General features: G+C 41.2%; 1 protein-coding gene across 4 annotated transcripts in view; it reads right to left on the bottom strand.

Annotated features, from left to right (window-relative positions):
* The window catches only part of LOC138760479 (protein kinase C epsilon type), a 680,128-nt gene that overhangs the window by 251,407 nt on the left and 409,330 nt on the right, over positions 1-19,391 (bottom strand). The window lies entirely within an intron of this gene.

Genomic DNA, 19,391 nt, shown 5'->3' with positions numbered 1-19,391 from the left:
CATGCCACAAGAGGTTGAAGGATATGATTTGCATGATGAAACCTTTTCATCAGAATTATATTATGAAAAATAGCAACAAGAAATGTTTACCTTATTTAATACACTCCAGTAGAGCAAACAAGGCAAAATAAGCTGCTGAATTTTTTTTGATGTGAATGGCACGGACACCCTGAGGCTGTTGACAGGACCCAGAGCTTTGTGATTGGAGCACCAATTAAAGCTTCTTCAGAAAGTTTCTGGCAATTTTCTCAATTGAAGAGTAGACACAAAGGAAAAAAAAACCTGTTGTTTCTTGCTTTTACTAAATCTCAAGCTGAAAATATGTCGAGAATTGACTTGAAAGCTTCTTTTTAAGAGAGGGTGGGAAAATAAATGGACTCTAAATGAGAACTGCTTGAATAGATTCCCATGATTACAGAAGAAATATTGAAACTAGTGGCCAATGCCAAATTAAACAAAACGCAGCTAAAAGCATTTGTTCCCTCAATGGCTTCTACTGATAACATTTTATTAACTTTTTGAATTTTCTGATTTGATTAAAGACAGGACGATGTGAAGACTGGTTTCATTTGGGAGCAGTTTACTCTGTTTATTATTATTTGTAGGGAATGAGAGATGTGGTTCAATCACAAAAATGAATCTTTCCCTCAAAGGTGGAACAGCACGAACCAGGTACAGAGGATGATCGCAGTTTGGTATACTGGAGATTCGAGCAAATTATTCCATCCCTGCAACCTCATGCCACACTAACTCATGAAGATACACTGAAGCCTCTGGTATCCGGCAACTATGGGGATTGGTAGATGTCAGCTAAATGTTTCTTCTGGTTGCTTGAGATTGTGTGATTTGCATGGATTGGCGAACAAATGGCAAGATTTTAAACTTGCATAATTTTTTTAACCTATTTATTTTACTCCATATTTTTGCCGCATGCTTAAGGCTCTCAGTTGCTTGAATTCTGAATGCCAGAGCTTTACTGTATAGATACTATTGAATTGACGACGAGTGAGACGATAGGGAAATAATTGAAAGTGGCAAAAACAATTGAGAAAGTAGTTAACAAACAACTTGGGAACAAAGACAATTTCAGATTTTTGTCAGAGTGCATACATGACATCACATACATCCTTGAGATCCTCTTGTCACACAGGTGCGGCAGAATTACTATTAATTGGTAGTGCAAAAAATAGTGTACACAGTGTAAAGATGTAAACAAATGAAGAACTGTAAACAGATAAGGAATATAAATAAACTGACTGTATGATACAGAGAGAACAAAAAGAAAATCAATAAAGTGCACAAGTAAGAGTTCTTAAATGAGTCCCTGATTGAGTTTTCTGTTGAGAAGTCTGATGGTGGAGGGGTAGCATCTGTTCCTGAATCTGGTGGTGAGAGCCTTGTGTCACTGATACCTCTTTCCTAATGGCAGCAACGAGAACAGAGCATGTGTTAGGTGGCGTGATTGCTCTGCTCTCCGATGGTAGCAACCCTGTAGCTGTTCTCGAGAGTGGGGAGGGTTTTGCCTGTGATGTCCTGGCTGTGTCCATCACCTTTTGGAGGGGATTAGGATCAGGGGTATTGGTGCCCCCATACCAGGCCGTGACGCTGCCGGTCAGCAAACTTTCCACCACTCCTCTATAGAAATTGGCCAGGGTTTCTGGTGTCATACCAAACCTCCACAAACTCCTGAGGAAGTAGAGGTACTGACGTGCTTTCTTCATGATTGGTGTGTTGGGTCCAGGAAAGATCCTCAGAGATGGTGACTCCCAAGAATTTAATTTACTCACCCTTTCCGCCTCTAATTCCTCAAAGAGCACCGGATTGTGCACCTCTGGCTTTCCTTTCCTGAAGTCAACCATCAGCTCCTTAGTTTTGATGATATCGAGAGCAAAGTTGTCGTTGGTGCACCATTCAGTCAAGTTTTCAATCTCCATCCTACATGCTGACTCATCCCGTTCCTATATACCGTGGTATCGTCGGCAAATTTGTACATGGTTTTACTGTTGTACCAAGCCACACAGTTATAGGTGTAAACTGAGTCAAATCAGGGGGCTAAAAACACGGCCCTGTGCTTTGGTACCGATGGAGATTGTTCTTACCGATCTTCACTGATTGTGGTCTGGTGGTGAGGAACAATGTAAAATCTCAGTCAAACACTGAACCAATCCTCCACGCTATTATTGCTCATTCATTTGCCAATCTCAATGTGAATCAAAGTTCCCCTTGATTACTGTTTAACCCTTGTCAGGTGTAACTATTACTAGAATATAGTTCCAATAATTATTATATTGCTATGATTAAATATGCCTCTAATTTCCTAATTTATATGATGTCCTCCATCGCCACTATTACTTGGAGGCCAACAGACAACTTCCATCATATTCTCTACATCTTGCTGCTTCTTAGTTCCACTCAAACTGAAGGTTTTCAGAAAGAAGCATTTCAGTTTCAACTCCCCTTCTCCCCTCTCTTTTGCTGGTTTCTTCTTAACCATTTGTTTTCTGCTAATGAACTCTTAATGAAAGGCAAACCAGTGAAAGATTAACCCATCCTCATTTTATGGGTTTTAATTCCCAGCACATTTATTTAAAGTAATGCTCCACAGAGAGTAGATATCTATTATTCCAACACTGAAATGACTGACAAGGGCTTTATTTGTTTTCTTTTAAGTATTCGGGAAGAGTCGGTGCATTCTTTTTAAGTTTTTATTGATCAAAGCGTTTCCACTGATTGTAAGAATACCCCTATGTACAGAACCATCTTGAGCTTCAGAACTGACTGAGTGACTGAAAGGGGATTTATCTCCAAGTCATCTGCTGATTTTATCCTTCTTTGAAGACCAGACAAAAATATTATCCACTCTGGGGTTGTTTCTCTGTTGACAATTACAATTAAAATTTAACACAGCTCTTTGGCTTTGGAAATCAGACACTTCAGTGAGGAAACTTCACTGCTATTTCTCACTCTACAGATACTGCCTGACCTGTTGAGTGCAACCTGCAGCAGTTTTCATTTGTTGATGTGTGAGTGAAAAAGTAACACAAGAGCTTGTTTGAGCTACCACTAACACATGTAGCCAGCATCATATTAAGAAGCTGTGGTAAGTGCAATTTGTACACTTCCTGCAGGGATAGAAAAGATCATTTGGAAAGCATTAAACTGCTTCCATTCGTAAACTCAATAGTGCAGACCACCTGCATCATTATGCAGAAGCTCTTTCAGGTGAGTTTTCTGCCTTCCAATTATGGTTTTTACACACAACTTCCAATAATTCACCCTAATAAATATGCATATTTACCTCCAGAGTGACCATTCACACAGCAAGCATGTTTACACTGACTTCCTCAGTTGTAGTGATTGTCGGAGGGTGGGCATGGGTTGACGTCGACTCAGACGTGCAATGTACGTCCTATGCACAGCGTCATTACATCGACGTAATCATTGACGTCATTAATCTGTATCCAAAAAAGCCTCCAGAAAGGAGGAAAATGGCTCTCGATCCACAGATCATGTTAAAGGTGGCAGCGTCTATGTTTAACATTATACGAACGGACCTGAATGGAACTGTCTAACTTTTTCTTGTGTGTGCATTTGTACCTATATGAGATGACTTGTTATGTGCTTTTCTTAAAATTTTGTATGTAATTTATATGCACCACGTACAAATCTCAAGAAAGTTCAGAAATGTTGTAATATCTTGTGAGGATATGGTTTCAACACTTCAATTGTCAGGTGCTATGTTTCATGAAGAACTGTACTCTCCCTGTGCAGTACTGTGATTTGTAATGCCTCACTTAGTTTACGGAAATCTGTATTTTATGATTCTGTGTTGAAGGATTAATTTTTTTTGCCCTCATGAGTTTAGAAATACCCCCCTCTGATTTTGGATTATAATCTCAAATAAAAATATTTAAAAAAGAGAAGTTGAAATTCTCCTTGGCTTGCTGCAGATTTAAAACTCCCACGTTGCCCGTTGCGAGCTGTACGCGTCATTGCACGTCATCATGTACGTCGTATTCCTTAGCCCATTTTTGTGGACGGCCTGCAGTTCAGTTTAGACTGCAGGCAGCCAATAAAAATGTCTAGGGCTCCTGCAGGAAAAATGTCCAATTTGCTATTAATTTCCATCCTAACCTTTTAACACAGCCCGCGTTGCTGGAAACTTTCACAAATTTCCCACTTCTCAGCGATGTAAATGTAGTTATTTACCAGTTTTAGCTCTCTGACAATCTGGTGGCAATTTTTCAATGACGATGGCTAGTGCTTTTTTTTAAGGCTGCCTGTAGTGATTTTATCTCAATCATTCAGCAATGAGATTATTTTTCACTGTTGGACAGTATGTTCCCCCATAGGGCAATACATTCATTGGACATCTCCTGCCGCTGTAATGAATGGATTCAATTGTTTTAAAGATATGCTGTCTATTCCATAAACAGGGAAATACAAATAGAAAGTACTGGAGATGATGAGCAGGTCAGGCTGCCTGGTTGAATTATGCTTTGCTCTCCGACCAGAATCATGCGATTGTGGTGAGAGGTAGGCCATGCATTGTTTGGGATCTTGTTCAGGCTAACTCAAGAACTATGTATCATAATAACACTGAAAGAAGCTGTACATGTATCCAAGTACCAATTACACTAACAAGTGAGGCGTAAGCCCTCCCAAATTCTTTTCGAGGTACAAAGTTTTATTTTTTTTCCCAATGCACCACGTACAAATCTCAAGAAAGTTCAGTAATGAAGTAATATCTTGCGAGGGCATGGTTTCAACACTTCAATTGTCAGGTGCTATGTTTCATGAAGAACTGTGCAGTTCTGTGATTTGTAATGCCTCACTTAGTTTACTGAAATCTGTATTTTATGTTTCTGTGTTGAAGGATTATTTTTTTTAGAAATACCCCCTCTGATTTTGGATTATAATCTCAAATTTTGCTGTTATTTTGCTTTGAAACTTGCAGGCAGGTCAAGTAATAAAAATGAATGATATTTTCAACGGAGGAAATCATTTTTGCTTATAGGATCATAAAATTGCAATCACAGTAACAGCTCCGTCAGCCCACTGTGTCCATGTCTAAACAATTTTGGCAAACAGAGCCACCTGAAGAAAATTTACTCTCTGTGCATGGAGGAAGCAGCACAAAGTGCAGGCTGGAATAACTTTGGCTAGACAGTATCAACATGGGGAATTTCTGCTCAAGGCTACTTTCCTCCAGCATTTCACCTTCCCCCATTTAATACGTTGCTGGTCCCTCAACTGCTAGTGAAGCCAGTGAGCAGGTGTTGAATAACTATTAAAAAAACATGTCATTGGATAACTTACTAACTCGGCCTGGTGGTCAACATTTGCTTGGCTTGCCAATACCAATCAACCGACCAATCACTGATATTGCCCCTTTCATGTCTCATGAGTGTGTTCAGAAGGTTACCTTTGATTTCAACAGAATCCAGATGTAGGCCAAGGAATGGCAGATGGAACTTAACTAGGAAAAGTGTGAGATGTGGCACTTTGGAAGCTGAAACCAGGGCAGGACTTGCACAATGAATGGTAGACCCTTGGGGAGCATTGTAGAATAAAGAGACATGTTGGTACATTCATACAGTCTATGAACATGGCTGTGCAGATAGACAGGGTGAGGAAGGAGGACTTTGGTATGCTTGCCTTCATTGGTCAGGACACTGAGCATGGGAGCAACAATGTCATGTTAAGAAGAATTTGGTCAGGATGGGAGAAGTATGGTGGGTATGGACTGGGTGCAGGTCTGTGGGACTAGGCTAAAAAAAATTGTTCAGTACAGACTAGAAGAGCCAAAAGGGCCTGCTTCTGTGCTGTAGTGTTCTATAGTTCTAACTATCAGGCTTCTGGGAACAGCTTCTTCCCACAGGCAGTGAGCCTGCTGAATAACTGTTGAAATGCTAAAAGTCAAGTCAAGCCAATTTTATTTATCACCCAGTAGGATGAGATAGCATTTCTCCAGGTCCATGGAGCATATTTACATAGATATAAATTAGGAAAGCAGTTAACACATTAAAAATTAAGATATTAAGACATATAGACTGAAAGTCCATGGCACACTATCCACATCTGCACTGGGAGCTCAGGAACTTGATGGCTTGGGGGAAAAAATTGTTTTCCACCCTGACACAAGGACTCGAGTGCTACGCTACCTCCTGCCAGATGGCAGAAGGGAGAACAGTTTACATGTGGGATGTGTGGAGTCTTTCACAATGTTTATTGCTTTCCATCAAGTGTAGTAGATGTTCTTCATGCTAGGAAGAGGTTCCCCAATGGTCTTTCCCATTGACTTCACTATCCTCTCTCTGCAGGGTCTTGCGGTTCATGGAGGTACAGCTTCCAAACCCAGGCGGTGATGCAGTCGCACAGGATGCTCTCAATACATCCTCTGTCATGGGAGGGTGGGAGATGAACTTTCTTCAGCCTTCGCAGGAAGTAGAGATGCTGCTGGGCTTTCTTGACTATGGAGCTATTTATTACTAATATTTATTTTAATATTTATATAAATGTGCTGTGTATCATTTGTCTGTGCATGTGTGTTTGCTCAGTTTTTCATCATGGACTGGAGAACGCTGTTTTGTTGGGTTGTATTGGTGCGATCAGATGATAAATAAACTAAATGGTATAAATCCTGAGATAAATAAACTTAACTATGGGATAGTTTGTGAACTTGGGCACATTCAGTGTGCAATTCCTCAGCTATAATTAGGGTAGGGTGGAACATGGGAACAAGCAAAGATTTATTGCATGAGATCACAGACATGGGTTCTTCCTAATTTACTTTCTACATTTACCTGTACTTGTAGTCTGCTCTCCTTTACAATGGAAAAACACCAAGAAAGAACATTTTCTCTGCAGTCGGAGGCTGATAGAAGTAAAATTATGAGAGGTATAGATGAATTGTAGAGTGAGAGTTCTTTTTTTGGCAGTATGTAAATGTCAAATACCAGTGGGCATAGAAGTGAGATGGAGGAAGTATGAAGGAGATTTACAAGGCAGGTGTTTTTTTTTTTTTTTTTTGTTTTTTTTTTTACACAGAGAGTGCTTGGTGCCTGGAATGCAGTGCCATGGGGGATAATGGAAACAAATGATATATAACCATATAACAGTTTACAGCACGGAAACAGGCCATATCAGCCCAACGAGTCCGCACCGGCTCACTTGAATAACTCCACTAGTTCCCCCCTCCCTCTCTCCGCCCATAACCCTCCAACCCCCTCATATCCATATACACATTTCTTTTCTTTTTCTTCTTTGGCTTGGCTTCGCGGACGAAGATTTATGGAGGGGGTAAATAGTCCACGTCAGCTGCAGGCTCGTTTGTGGCTGACAAGTCCGATGCGGGACAGGCAGACACGATTGCAGCGGTTGCAGGGGAAAATTGGTTGGTTGGGGTTGGGTGTTGGGTTTTTCCTCCTTTGCCTTTTGTCAGTGAGGTGGGCTCTGCGGTCTTCTTCAAAGGAGGTTGCTGCCCGCCGAACTGTGAGGCGCCAAGATGCACGGTTTGAGGCGTTATCAGCCCACTGGCGGTGGTCAATGTGGCAGGCACCAAGAGATTTCTTTAGGCAGTCCTTGTACCTTTTCTTTGGTGCACCTCTGTCACGGTGGCCAGTGGAGAGCTCGCCATATAACACGATCTTGGGAAGGCGATGGTCCTCCATTCTGGAGACGTGACCCATCCAGCTCAGCTGGATCTTCAGCAGCGTGGACTCGATGCTGTCGACCTCTGCCATCTCGAGTACTTCGACGTTAGGGATGTAAGCGCTCCAATGGATGTTGAGGATGGAGCGGAGACAACGCTGGTGGAAGCGTTCTAGGAGCCGTAGGTGGTGCCGGTAGAGGACCCATGATTCGGAGCCGAACAGGAGTGTGGGTATGACAACGGCTCTGTATACGCTTATCTTTGTGAGGTTTTTCAGTTGGTTGTTTTTCCAGACTCTTTTGTGTAGTCTTCCAAAGGCGCTATTTGCCTTGGTGAGTCTGTTGTCTATCTCATCGTCGATCCTTGCATCTGATGAAATGGTGCAGCCGAGATAGGTAAACTGGTTGACCGTTTTGAGTTTTGTGTGCCCGATGGAGATGTGGGGGGGCTGGTAGTCATGGTGGGGAGCTGGCTGATGGAGGACCTCAGTTTTCTTCAGGCTGACTTCCAGGCCAAACATTTTGGCAGTTTCCGCAAAGCAGGACGTCAAGCGCTGAAGAGCTGGCTCTGAATGGGCAACTAAAGCGGCATCGTCTGCAAAGAGTAGTTCACGGACAAGTTTCTCTTGTGTCTTGGTGTGAGCTTGCAGGCGCCTCAGATTGAAGAGACTGCCATCCGTGCGGTACCGGATGTAAACAGCGTCTTCATTGTTGGGGTCTTTCATGGCTTGGTTCAGCATCATGCATCATACACATTTAACCTTCTCTTAAATGACAGAAAGGACCCTGCCACAACTATCTCCTCTGGAATATCATTCCATTCTGCCACCACTCTGAGTGAAGAAGCATCCTCTAACATTTCTCCTAAAGTTTTTCCCCCTTACCCTTAAATTATGCCCTCTTGTTCCAACCTCCCCTGCCCTCAGAGGAAAGAGTCTACTCACGTCTACTCCCTTCAAAATTTTAAACACCTCTATCAAATTCTGTCTCAACAATCTACGTTCCAATGAATAAAGTCCCAGTCTCCTTAATCTTTCCCTGTACTCTAGATGTTGTAAGCCAAGCAACATCCTTGTAAATCTTTTCTCTGCACCCTCTCCACCTTAACTATATCCTTCCTATAATTTGGAGACCAGAACTGAACACAATACTCCAAATCTGGCCTCACCAATGCCTTAAACAGCCGCAGCATCACTTCCCAGCTCCTATACACTATGCTATGATTTATGAAGGCCACCCTGTCTACATGGAAATCCATCTTCAAAGAACTCTGTACCATAACTCAAAGATCCCTCTGTTCCTTTGCATACCTCAATGCCCTCCCCTTAACTGCATATGTCCTATTCCGGTTATTTTTTCTGAAATGCAGCACCTCACGCTTGTCTACATTAATTCCATCTCCCATCTTTCAGCCCACTTTTCCAAACAAACGAAATCCTTCTGTAATCCAAGAAAATCTTCCTCACTATCCACCACTCCCCCTACTTTCGTATTGTCTGCATATTTGCTTACCCAGTTAATCACCCCCTCATCCAAATCATTAATATAAATGTTAAACAACAGGGGATCCAGCACCGATCCCTGAAGCACCCCGCTCGTCACAGGCTTCCATCCTGACAGACAGTTGTCCACCATGACCCTCTGCTGTCCATCTTCCAGCCACCTCTGAGCCCATCTCACTATCTCTCTATTAATCCCTAGTGACTGAACCTTCCTTACTAACCTTACATGCGGAACCTTATCAAAAGCTTTACTAAAATCCAAATAGATCACATCATCCGCCCTACCTTCATCCATTTTTCTTGTCACCTCTTCAAAAAACTCAACAAGATTCGTCAAACTTGACTTTCCCTTCACAAACCCATACAGGGTACCCCTGATCAATCCCTATCTATCCAGATTATTTGTACGTACTATTTCTAAGAATACCCTCCATAACTTTCCCCACCACTGAAGTCAAACTTACTGGCCGATAATTACTTGGCCTGCACCTTGTGCCCTTTTTAAACAACGGAACTACATTTGCAACCCTCCAATTCCATGGCACCACACCCTCCTCCTGTGATTGTTGAAAAATCACTGTCAGAGCCCCCACTATTTGCTCACTGACCTCCCTTAACATCCTGGGAAAAAATCCCATAGGACCAGGGGAGACTTATCCTCCTTTATTGACCATAGAAGCTCCAAAACCCTCTCTTTACTAATCCCTATCTTTTCCATAACTGCCAATTGCCTCACTTATCTCACATAGTCCAATGTCCCTTTCCCTCATGAATACAGATGAGAAAGAAATAATTCAATATCTCCCCCATCTCATACAGTTCCTCACATTTCCATTTTCCAGTGGACCTACTCTATCCTTAACCTTCCTTTTACTATTCACGTATCTCTAAAAACCCTTAGGATTCACTTTCAGCTTATTAGCTATGGACACCTCATACCATCTTTTTGCCTTTCTAATTTCCCTCTTAAAGTTCTTTCTGCAATCTAAGTAATGATCATACATCTCATCAATCTTTTGTTTCTTGTATTTAGCATAGGCCTCCCTCTTATCTTGAACTAACTTCTGAATTTTTCGAGAAAACCACGGCTCCCTTGAACTTTTGGTCTTGCCTTTCGGCTGGACTGGAACATAAAGATCTTATACTCTCAAAATCTCACCTTTAAATACCCTCCAATTTTCCTCTACATCCTTTCCAGCAAAAATATCAGCCCACACAACTATCTTCAAATCCCTTCTCATTTCATCAAATCAGGCCTTCCCCCACTCGAAGACCTTCAACTTCAGACCTGACCTATCCCTTTCCATAATTAAGCTAAAGCTAATGGACCCATGATCTGTGGATCCGAAGCTGTCCCCAACGCTCACCTCTGTCACCTGCCCTAAATCTAACACTGCTCGCCCTCTAGTGGGCACCTCCACATACTGCTGCAAAAAGCAGTCCTGAACACATCGTATAATCTCTAAGCCATCCTGCCCTCTCAATGACTGTGATTCCCAATCTATGTTAGAAAAATTGAAATCCCCAACCAACACCACCCTATTCCTACTGCATATCTCAGCTATTTCCTTGCACATTTGCTCTTCTAGTTCCCTCTCCCCATTTGGCGGCCTATAATATTCCCCTATAATAGTAATCTCACCCTTCTTATTTTTTAGTTCTACCCACACTGCTTCCTTCGATGAGCCCTCCAGTTTATCTTGCCTCAGCACCGCTGTAACAACTTCCCTGACAAGTAATCCCACACCTCCCCCTCTTACTCCACCAATTCTGTCACTTCTACAGCAGCCAGACACAACCTTCTTTCAACCTCATCTCACTAATGGCCACAACATTATAATGCCACTTGTCAATCCACACCTTTAGCTCATCCACCTTCCTTAAAATACTCCTCGCATTTAAGAGACATTTTGACAGACACATAAACAGAGAGGAAAGAGAGAGATTTGTGGACCATATGCAGCCTGATGGTATTGATTTGATGAGGATCATGGTTGAGCTCAGACATGATGGGCTGAAGGACCTGTTCTCTGATCTAACCAGAGTAGCCCAGGTATCTCACCTGCTCTCCTGACCCTTCTCTGCAGTTTTTCTGTGCGACTACCATTCCTCCATCTTCATTCTCAGTAATATTCTATTTCATTTTGAACTTCTTTTTATATTCCTTCTATCATTTTCTGTAACTCTCTCCCTATAAAATATACTTTTCCTTAGATACATTGTCTCCTTGCTGCACCATCTTTACGCTTACCTGCTTTGCCTGGGGCACACTAACCTAACACAAGTTTCAGGTTGTTCTCCACTCTTGTAGCTGCACATTCTCTGAGTCTGCCTTACTGGAACAGACTTGGACTCTTATTAAATTTGTGCTGCAGGTAAAATCTCTCCAGGTACTGAACAAGCGTGTGTCTGAAGATTTCAAAGAGCGAGCGAGAGCGTGAAGTTTTATACGTAAACAAATTGTAATTTGGCAGTTGGTCAATTTAATAATTACCAATGAAAAAAATAATAGCACCAATGAACATGTTTTAAATAGTGAAATAAATAGCCGTTTGTCACTTGTGAACCGAAAAAGATAAGTTTGACTTTTTTTTAGTGGTACGAATAATGAACAGACAACATAAATGAGAGGACACAATGTGAAAGAGGTTTTACAAGAACAGAAACATTTATGTGGTTATGTGCATTGTTCCTTGAGAAAGCAAAAGACAGAGAAGACACTTGACTTTATAAATAGGCTGCTTGGGTACAAGAAAATAAGGTCATGATGGAGTATTCTGGCCATTTCTGGATGCACACCTGGAAAGATGCAGAAGGGGATAAAGAAGAGATTTACTGCATTGATTGAAGGATTGAGGGTCTTGGATTACGTGGATAGACTGAAGAAGCTGGGGTTGCTTTTCTTTGAACACAGAGATTGTGAGGAACTCTGAATGAAAATATTAAAGGGAGTAGACAGAGTTGGCAAACATAAATTGTTTGAGGGTCAAGAGCCAGCGGCCACAGCATTAAAATGATTGGCAACAGAACCAAAGGTGACAGGAGGAAGACAGCAGGTAGTTAGGGTCTGGAATGCACTGCCATAGGGAGCAGTGGAGACAGCCTCAAGGAAAGCTTTCAAAAATTATCTTAAAGGAAAGCATTTGTAGGTTAGTTTGGAGATAGCAGGACCAGTTGGTTGGCTCTCATACAGAGTCAGGCAGACTTGATGGGCCAAGCTGCAACCATTCAATGGATCTCAAGCTGTAACAGAACTGGTTTGCTGCAGATGCTCCAGTTTTCATCCACATTGTAAAGGTAGGTTGGTTGTCAGCTGAACTTGTTACTTGTTGCAGTTATAAAAATCACTGGGAAGTTGATGAACATATAAGAGAAAAATGGGTTGCAGGGGCTCTGTGTACTGGCAAAGATACATCGGCCAAATAACCATCTCGTACATTGTGAAAAAAAAATTACGCTATTGAATTGAATCATTCTTGTTCTAATTATTGCTAACATTCACTTCCTTGGATTTGGGCACATTTCTTTGTGTGAAAATCAAGAAGACTTGAGGCACTGATGCGAACGTGGGTTTCCCAACTTCCTTGGAAGTATTTGTTGCCGAGAGTTATACTGAGATATCTGCTCACTGAATTCATGCCAGACTAGATCAGTCACATGCACAGCAACTCCACTTGGTTAAATAGCTTCAGACAGAGAGAGGCAATGTTTCAAGTAATGCACATTTTAAAAAGTAGGTTAATTAACTAATGTATTAATATTATTCTTTTAAATAATTGTTTTTAAATATCTTGTCTTGATTATATTCTTTATATTAAATATGATTACTTTGATATTTTAAAAAACTTTTTTTGATGATTGTGAATATTGGAGATAATGACAGATATTCAAAGTCCAGTAAAAGGTCTGATAACTGGTGATCAAGGGACATTATTTTGTTGGTTGTCAAAGCATTACTAGGAAGGGGGCTTAATGTTTTCAGCAGGCGGACCTTACTAATTAGAAATTGGTTTCAGGGATTAAGTTGATTCTCCAGGTAAGAGCAGGTCCACAGAGCAAGGAGCTGCTCAACAAATCGAGCGAGATAGGAATGTATAACAGGCCTCATTATAGTGATTTTTAAAAAAATTAATAGGTCCACTTTTTGTAAATTTTATTTCCTAACTTTCCCCACAGATTAACTAGCTGTCTGTTCATTTCAGAATTTTACATTTAAAATTCTTTCATAAAAAAAGTTTTTGTCGTAACCCCAATTATATTATTTTCCTTGCTCTGTGCATTATCCCTTTCCCCTTCTTGTCTGATCTCAATTATTTGTTCACCTTTATGCACCAAGAAGATCTGTAATGTACAATGACATTGTCATGACCTTCAAATTTTCATGAGGTTATATAAATGTTGACAACACTGCATTTGCTTGATCTGCATTGTACTGCCATCTGGTGGACAATGCTGGTACAGGCAGCCTTCAATTCTCAGGTGGGGTGGGTAGGGTGGGGAGGGGGGGGGAGGGGTGTGTAGAACTAAATCACAATAACAACAGTACCTTTGTCCAGTCCAGGACACTTCATGCAACCATTATCAGACAAAAAGCCATGAAAGGAAAAGTTAAAAGGTGATCAAAGTTTGGCGAAGAAAATTAAAGAAGTCTGTTGATACTGGATAAATGGGGCAATACACAAAGTGCTAGAGGAACTCAGAACATCGGAATATTTTTATCTCTGAAGGAGGGCTGAGGCCTGAAATGCCAACTGCCTTTTGCTTTCCATGGCTGCTGCACGAAATCCTCCAGCACTTGTGTGTAATAGTCAAGAAGAAAATACCTTAGGAATGTCTCAAGTTGGAGAGAGAGGCAAGGAATAAGAAAGGTTAACAATACAAGCCCACTGTATGAAAGGAAGGACAGCCATTTTTAAAATCGGATCACTATCCATCAAAAGTGCCATCAAAAAGTTCGTACAAGCAGCTTACATTTTCATGAGTGAAATTTTCCCAAATTATTGACATAATTGTAACATGGGTGCTATAATATTGATTTTCTGATATCCTTTATTTAGAACATAGAACACAAAACACTACAGCACAGTACAGGCCCTCAATGTTTTGCTGACCCATTTATTCCTTAAAAAAAGTACTAAACGCACCCTACCCCGTCACCCTCTATTTTTTCTTTCATCCATGTGCCTGTCTAAGAGTCTCTTAAATGTCTCTAATGTTTTAGCCTCCACCACCACCTCTCTGTATAAAAAAAATTACCCCTTATGTCTCCCCTACACTTCCCTCCCCTCACTTTGTGCCTATGTCCTCTGGTGTTTGTTATTCTTGCCCTGTCAAACAGGTGCTGGCTATCTACCCCATCTACGCTTCTCATAAACTTGCAGACTTCTATCAAGTCTCCTCTCATCCTTCTACGCTCCAAAAAGTCCCAGCTCTGCTAACCTTGCCTCATAAGACTTATTTTCCATTCCAGGCAACCTCTTGGTAAATCTCCTCTGCACCCTCTCCATAGCTTCCACTTCCTTCCTAGCAGAACTGAATATAATACTCTAAATGTGGTCTTACCAGAGAGTTATAGAGTTGCAACATGATCTCTCTACTCCTGAACTCAATCCCCCTATATAATGAAGACCGTCTTAACTATCCTTTCTTAACTGTGTGGGAACCTTGAGGGATGTATGAATTTGAACTCCAATATCCCTCTGTTCATCCACACTATTAAGTAACCGACCATTAACCCTGTATTCAGCTTTCTTGTTTGTCATTCCAAAATGCATAATTTCACACTTATCCGGATTGAACTCCATCTGCCACTTTTCCGCATCCTCTTGTAACTTTTCACAATCTCAGCTCCACCCAGAGCACCTCCAACCTTCATGTCATCTGTAAACTTATTGGTGCAATCTTCTGCCTTTTCATCCAGGCCATTTATCCAGGCAGAATACTTTCCTTCCACTATCACTCTGGTTTCTTCCTGCTTGCCAATTTTTTTTTATCCACACAGCCATTTACCCCATGCCTCATGACGTTTTCGATGAGTCTCTCATGGGATACCTTGTCAAATGCCATGTAGACCACATTTACTATCCTACCCTCATCAATTCCTTTTGTTAACTCCTCAAAAAACTCATTTAGGCTCATGAGGCACAACCTTCCTTTCACAAAGCCAAGCTGACTATCCTTGAGTAGACTCTACTTCTCCAAAATATCATAAATCCTATCTTTAAGAATCCTCTCTATTAGATTGCACACCGGTCTATAATTCCCAGGATTCTCTCCATTACATTTTTTAAAAAGGGGACATTTGCTATTCTCCAATTTTCCAGCACCTCCCCTGTGGCCAAAGAGGATTCAAAGATCATAGCTACTGCCTCAGCTATCTATCTCACTTCCCACAGTAGCCTGGGGTACATCACATCCAGCCCCAGGGACTTAACAATCTTGACATTTTCAAGAAGATCCAACACTTCCTCTTCCTTAATCTCCACATTGTCCAGCACACAGACCTGTTCTATTCCGACATCACCCTGATCAAGGTCCTTTTCTCTTGTGAATACAGAAGCAAGGTACTCATTTAGGACCTCCCCAACCTCCTCCGCCTCCAGACACGTTGCCTCTTTTATCCTTTAGTGGCCCCACCTTCATTCTTGTCATCCTTCTGTTCTTCACATACACATAGAACACCTTGTGGTCTTCCATAATCCTACATTCTAAGGCCTTATGTCCCTTTCAAGCTCTCCTAAGTCCTTTCTTAATCTCCTTCCTGGCTACCATATATTTCTCATGAGCCATTCCTGAATCATGCTTCCTATACCTAGCATATGCTTCTTTCTTCAACTTGACTAGTTGCTTCATCTGTTTCATCAGTCACAGTTTCACTTTCCTACATTTTATCCTTGTCCCAGTGGGACAAACCTATCCTGAACCCAGCACGTTCCCTAAACTTGTTCCACGTTACTTCTGTGCTTTCACCCTTGAACATCTGTTTCCAATTTATTCTCACTTATTCCAGCCTTATCCCATCATAATTAGCTAGTTAAACACTTTCCCATTTTGACTCTTCAGCCATACATTCATCTGCCACAACTACTTGTTCCTACTCTCTCTGGTGCGTGGCACAGGCAGCAATCCCGAGATTACCACCCTTGAGATTCTGCTTTTTAACTTCTTTCCTAACTACCTATATTCCCTCTTCAGGACCTCATCCCTACTGTCATTGATCCCCATGTGGACCATGACATCTGGCTGCTTACCCTCCCCCTTCAATATACCATGAACTCAATCAGAGACATCCCTGACCCTGGCACCTGGGAGGCAACATATCACCCGGGTGCCCCGATCTCATTCACAGAACCTTCTATATGCTTCAACAAATCCCCAATCACCATAGCTTTCCTTTTCTCCCCCATTCCCTTCTGAGGAAGGGGCCAGCCTCTGTGCCAGAGACATGACCACCACAACTTGTCTGTGGTGGATCGTTACCTCCCCCCAAACAACTTCCAAAAAGTATTCTTGTTGAGGGGAATGGCCACAGTGCTCTGCACTATCTGCCTCTTCCCCTTCCCTCTCAAGTAATTCAATTACTTATCTCCTCACTTTTTGGGGTGAACGTCTCCATGAAGCTCCTCTCTATCTCTGCCTCTCGAATGATCCTGAATTCATCCAGCTCCTTAACGTGGTCTCCCAGGAGCTGCAGCTGGATGAACTTCTTGCAGGTGTAGTCATCAGAGTCAATTCTGCTACCCCGGATTTCCCACATTCTGCAATCACCTGACTGTCCTTGCTGTTGTCTCCATTAACTCATCCTAATTTAAATTCAAAAATCTTACCTTATTGGAACCAAGGTTGTCTTTAGCTTCCGATTGCCGAAGCCTCGAGAGTCAAAGCCTCTAAGTCTCACTCCTACCCTGAGCCTCTCCCACACTGACCACTCCGCTTGAGCTACCTTTCTTTTTTATTTGAGTAAAAATAACCTCTCCTTCTGTAAGAAATTTTGTCTGATTTATTGTGGTATGCACTGCTCTTTAGAAAAAGAAACTCCATTCATTCTTCTGAAATACAATTTATTTGTTAATAATATTTTGTATATATTAGAGCTATATTACATTAACATGACAGTAAAACTATAAACTAATTGAAATAAATGTAGATGAAGATTACATGCAAAATTACACTTATTTGTTTAAAGCCGAATGCAGTACTGAAAGACACCAATAAGATATTATCCTTAGCACTTTTTTTCTGCTGTAGTATAAACTATTAGCTTTGCTGTCAAATAAAATTGTTGCCATCTGATGAAATGTTATTGATATTATCTGTACTTCTTCCTCCATTGATGCGGCTTAATCTGTTCGTATTCCCTCTGTCTTGTCTGTTTTTATCTTGTATTTAATTGAGAAAATTGTTTTGATTCTTTCATGTTAAAAATGTTAATTTCTGAAAAAGCATTTTATTGAAGTCCTAACACAAAAACAAACATAAGTTTACATGGCTTCAGGTAATTTATTTTGACTCTGCAACTATGTTTTTATTTGAAAATGTATAAAAATGAATCACCAAATACATTTAGACTGTGAATAATGATGAGGTGTGGCAATAAGTTACAAGACACCCTAAGGTATAAGAATCGATAGGGAGATGAGAAGCAGAGTAGAGTGGCATGTTACCAGTAACTCCACCAGTTGCATAAGTTATTTCATAACATTTTTTTTCAAAAAGCCGATGGCTACTGATGGAAATGGCAGTGACTTTGATTTTTGCTTTATTAAAGCTCTAGATTGGTATTACCCATGTTCGCTCATAAAGATAAATATATTCACATGTTTCAAAGAAGTTTTACCTCATCTAAGGACAATTGTGGCAGTATGTCCATATTTAATAAACCATTAAATTATAGTAAACCCAGAGTGCAGTATATCCTTGATTGTGATTAAATGCTGACATTTCCCCATCAACATGGGAGGATCTAGCTCAAAATCGCACACAGTGGAGGGACACCATCAGAAAAGGTGTGGACACTGATGAGAACAAGCTTAAAGAGGCAACAGACGAAAGGCAGAAGGAAGCACCACAACGGAGCATCTGCCCCTGCTGCCCCTCCAGGTCTCACCTGCCAAGTATGTGGCAAGCAATATCAGCCTGTAGAGCCACTCCAGGACACACATACCAAAACTCACAAACTGACTGAAAGGAACCATCATCATCCTATGGGATGGATAACCAGAAGAAAATTGAATGCCTAGATTAGTGGTTCCCAACCTTTCACTTTCCACTCACATACCACTTTAAGTAATCCCTATGCCATAAGTGTTCTGTGATTAATATGTGATTGCTTAAGGTGGGATGTGAGTGGGAAGGGAAGGTTGAGAACCACTGCTCTAGACCCAATTATTACTGAAATATTTTGCTTGAGAAAAATTGTCATTGGCCCATTTCCTTTGGAGTTATGAAACCATGCACATAATGAGTCAATTAGGTACGATTAAAACAGTGGTTTTCAAACTTTTTCTTTCCACCCACATACCACCTTAAGCAATCCCTTATTAATCACAGAACACTTATGGCATAGGGAATATTTAAAGTGGTATGTGAGTGGAAAGTAAAAGCTTGGGAACCACTGGCCTAGATTATATAATGGACAAAGGCAGTTGAGTTAAAGACCATGGTGATAGTTTGTGGAAAAGCACAGAAGTCATGTGGAGGATGTTAATGGACCAAAAAGGTGGGGATGTGGGCAGGTTTGTCTCATTAAGCAGGAAAAAGATAGTAGGATAAGGGAACCAGGGTTGACAAAACAGGTGAGGCCGTAAATTAAGAGAAAGAAGGAAGCATGCAGAAGGTTTAGGAGGAAAAAGCTGAGGGCTCATGAGAATTATATCCTTTATTTATATCCAAGAAGGATCTTAAGAAAGGACTTATGAAAGCTAGAAGGGGGCATGAGAAGGCCTTGGCAAGTAGGATTAATGAAATCTTAAAGTGTTCTATGCATAAGCAAATAATAGGATGAAGGTAGGGCTGCTTAAGGATAAATGAGGCCACATGTGTCTAGAGGCAGAGAAGGTAGGGTCAGTCCTAAATAAATACTTGTGTTCAGTATTCACCAGAGAATGTGAGGTCAGTAACAAGCTTATGTGCTAGAACATGTTCATGTTAAGAAAGAGGATGTGCTGGATCTTTTTAAAAACATTAGGAATGATCAGTCCCTGGAACTGGACAAGATATACCCAGGTTATTACAGGA

The sequence above is a fragment of the Narcine bancroftii genome, chromosome 4, assembly GCF_036971445.1.
Source record: "Narcine bancroftii isolate sNarBan1 chromosome 4, sNarBan1.hap1, whole genome shotgun sequence".
Taxonomy (NCBI): domain Eukaryota; kingdom Metazoa; phylum Chordata; class Chondrichthyes; order Torpediniformes; family Narcinidae; genus Narcine; species Narcine bancroftii.
The sequence above is the reverse complement of the archived record's forward strand: the minus strand, read 5'-3'. Positions and strand labels throughout refer to the sequence as shown.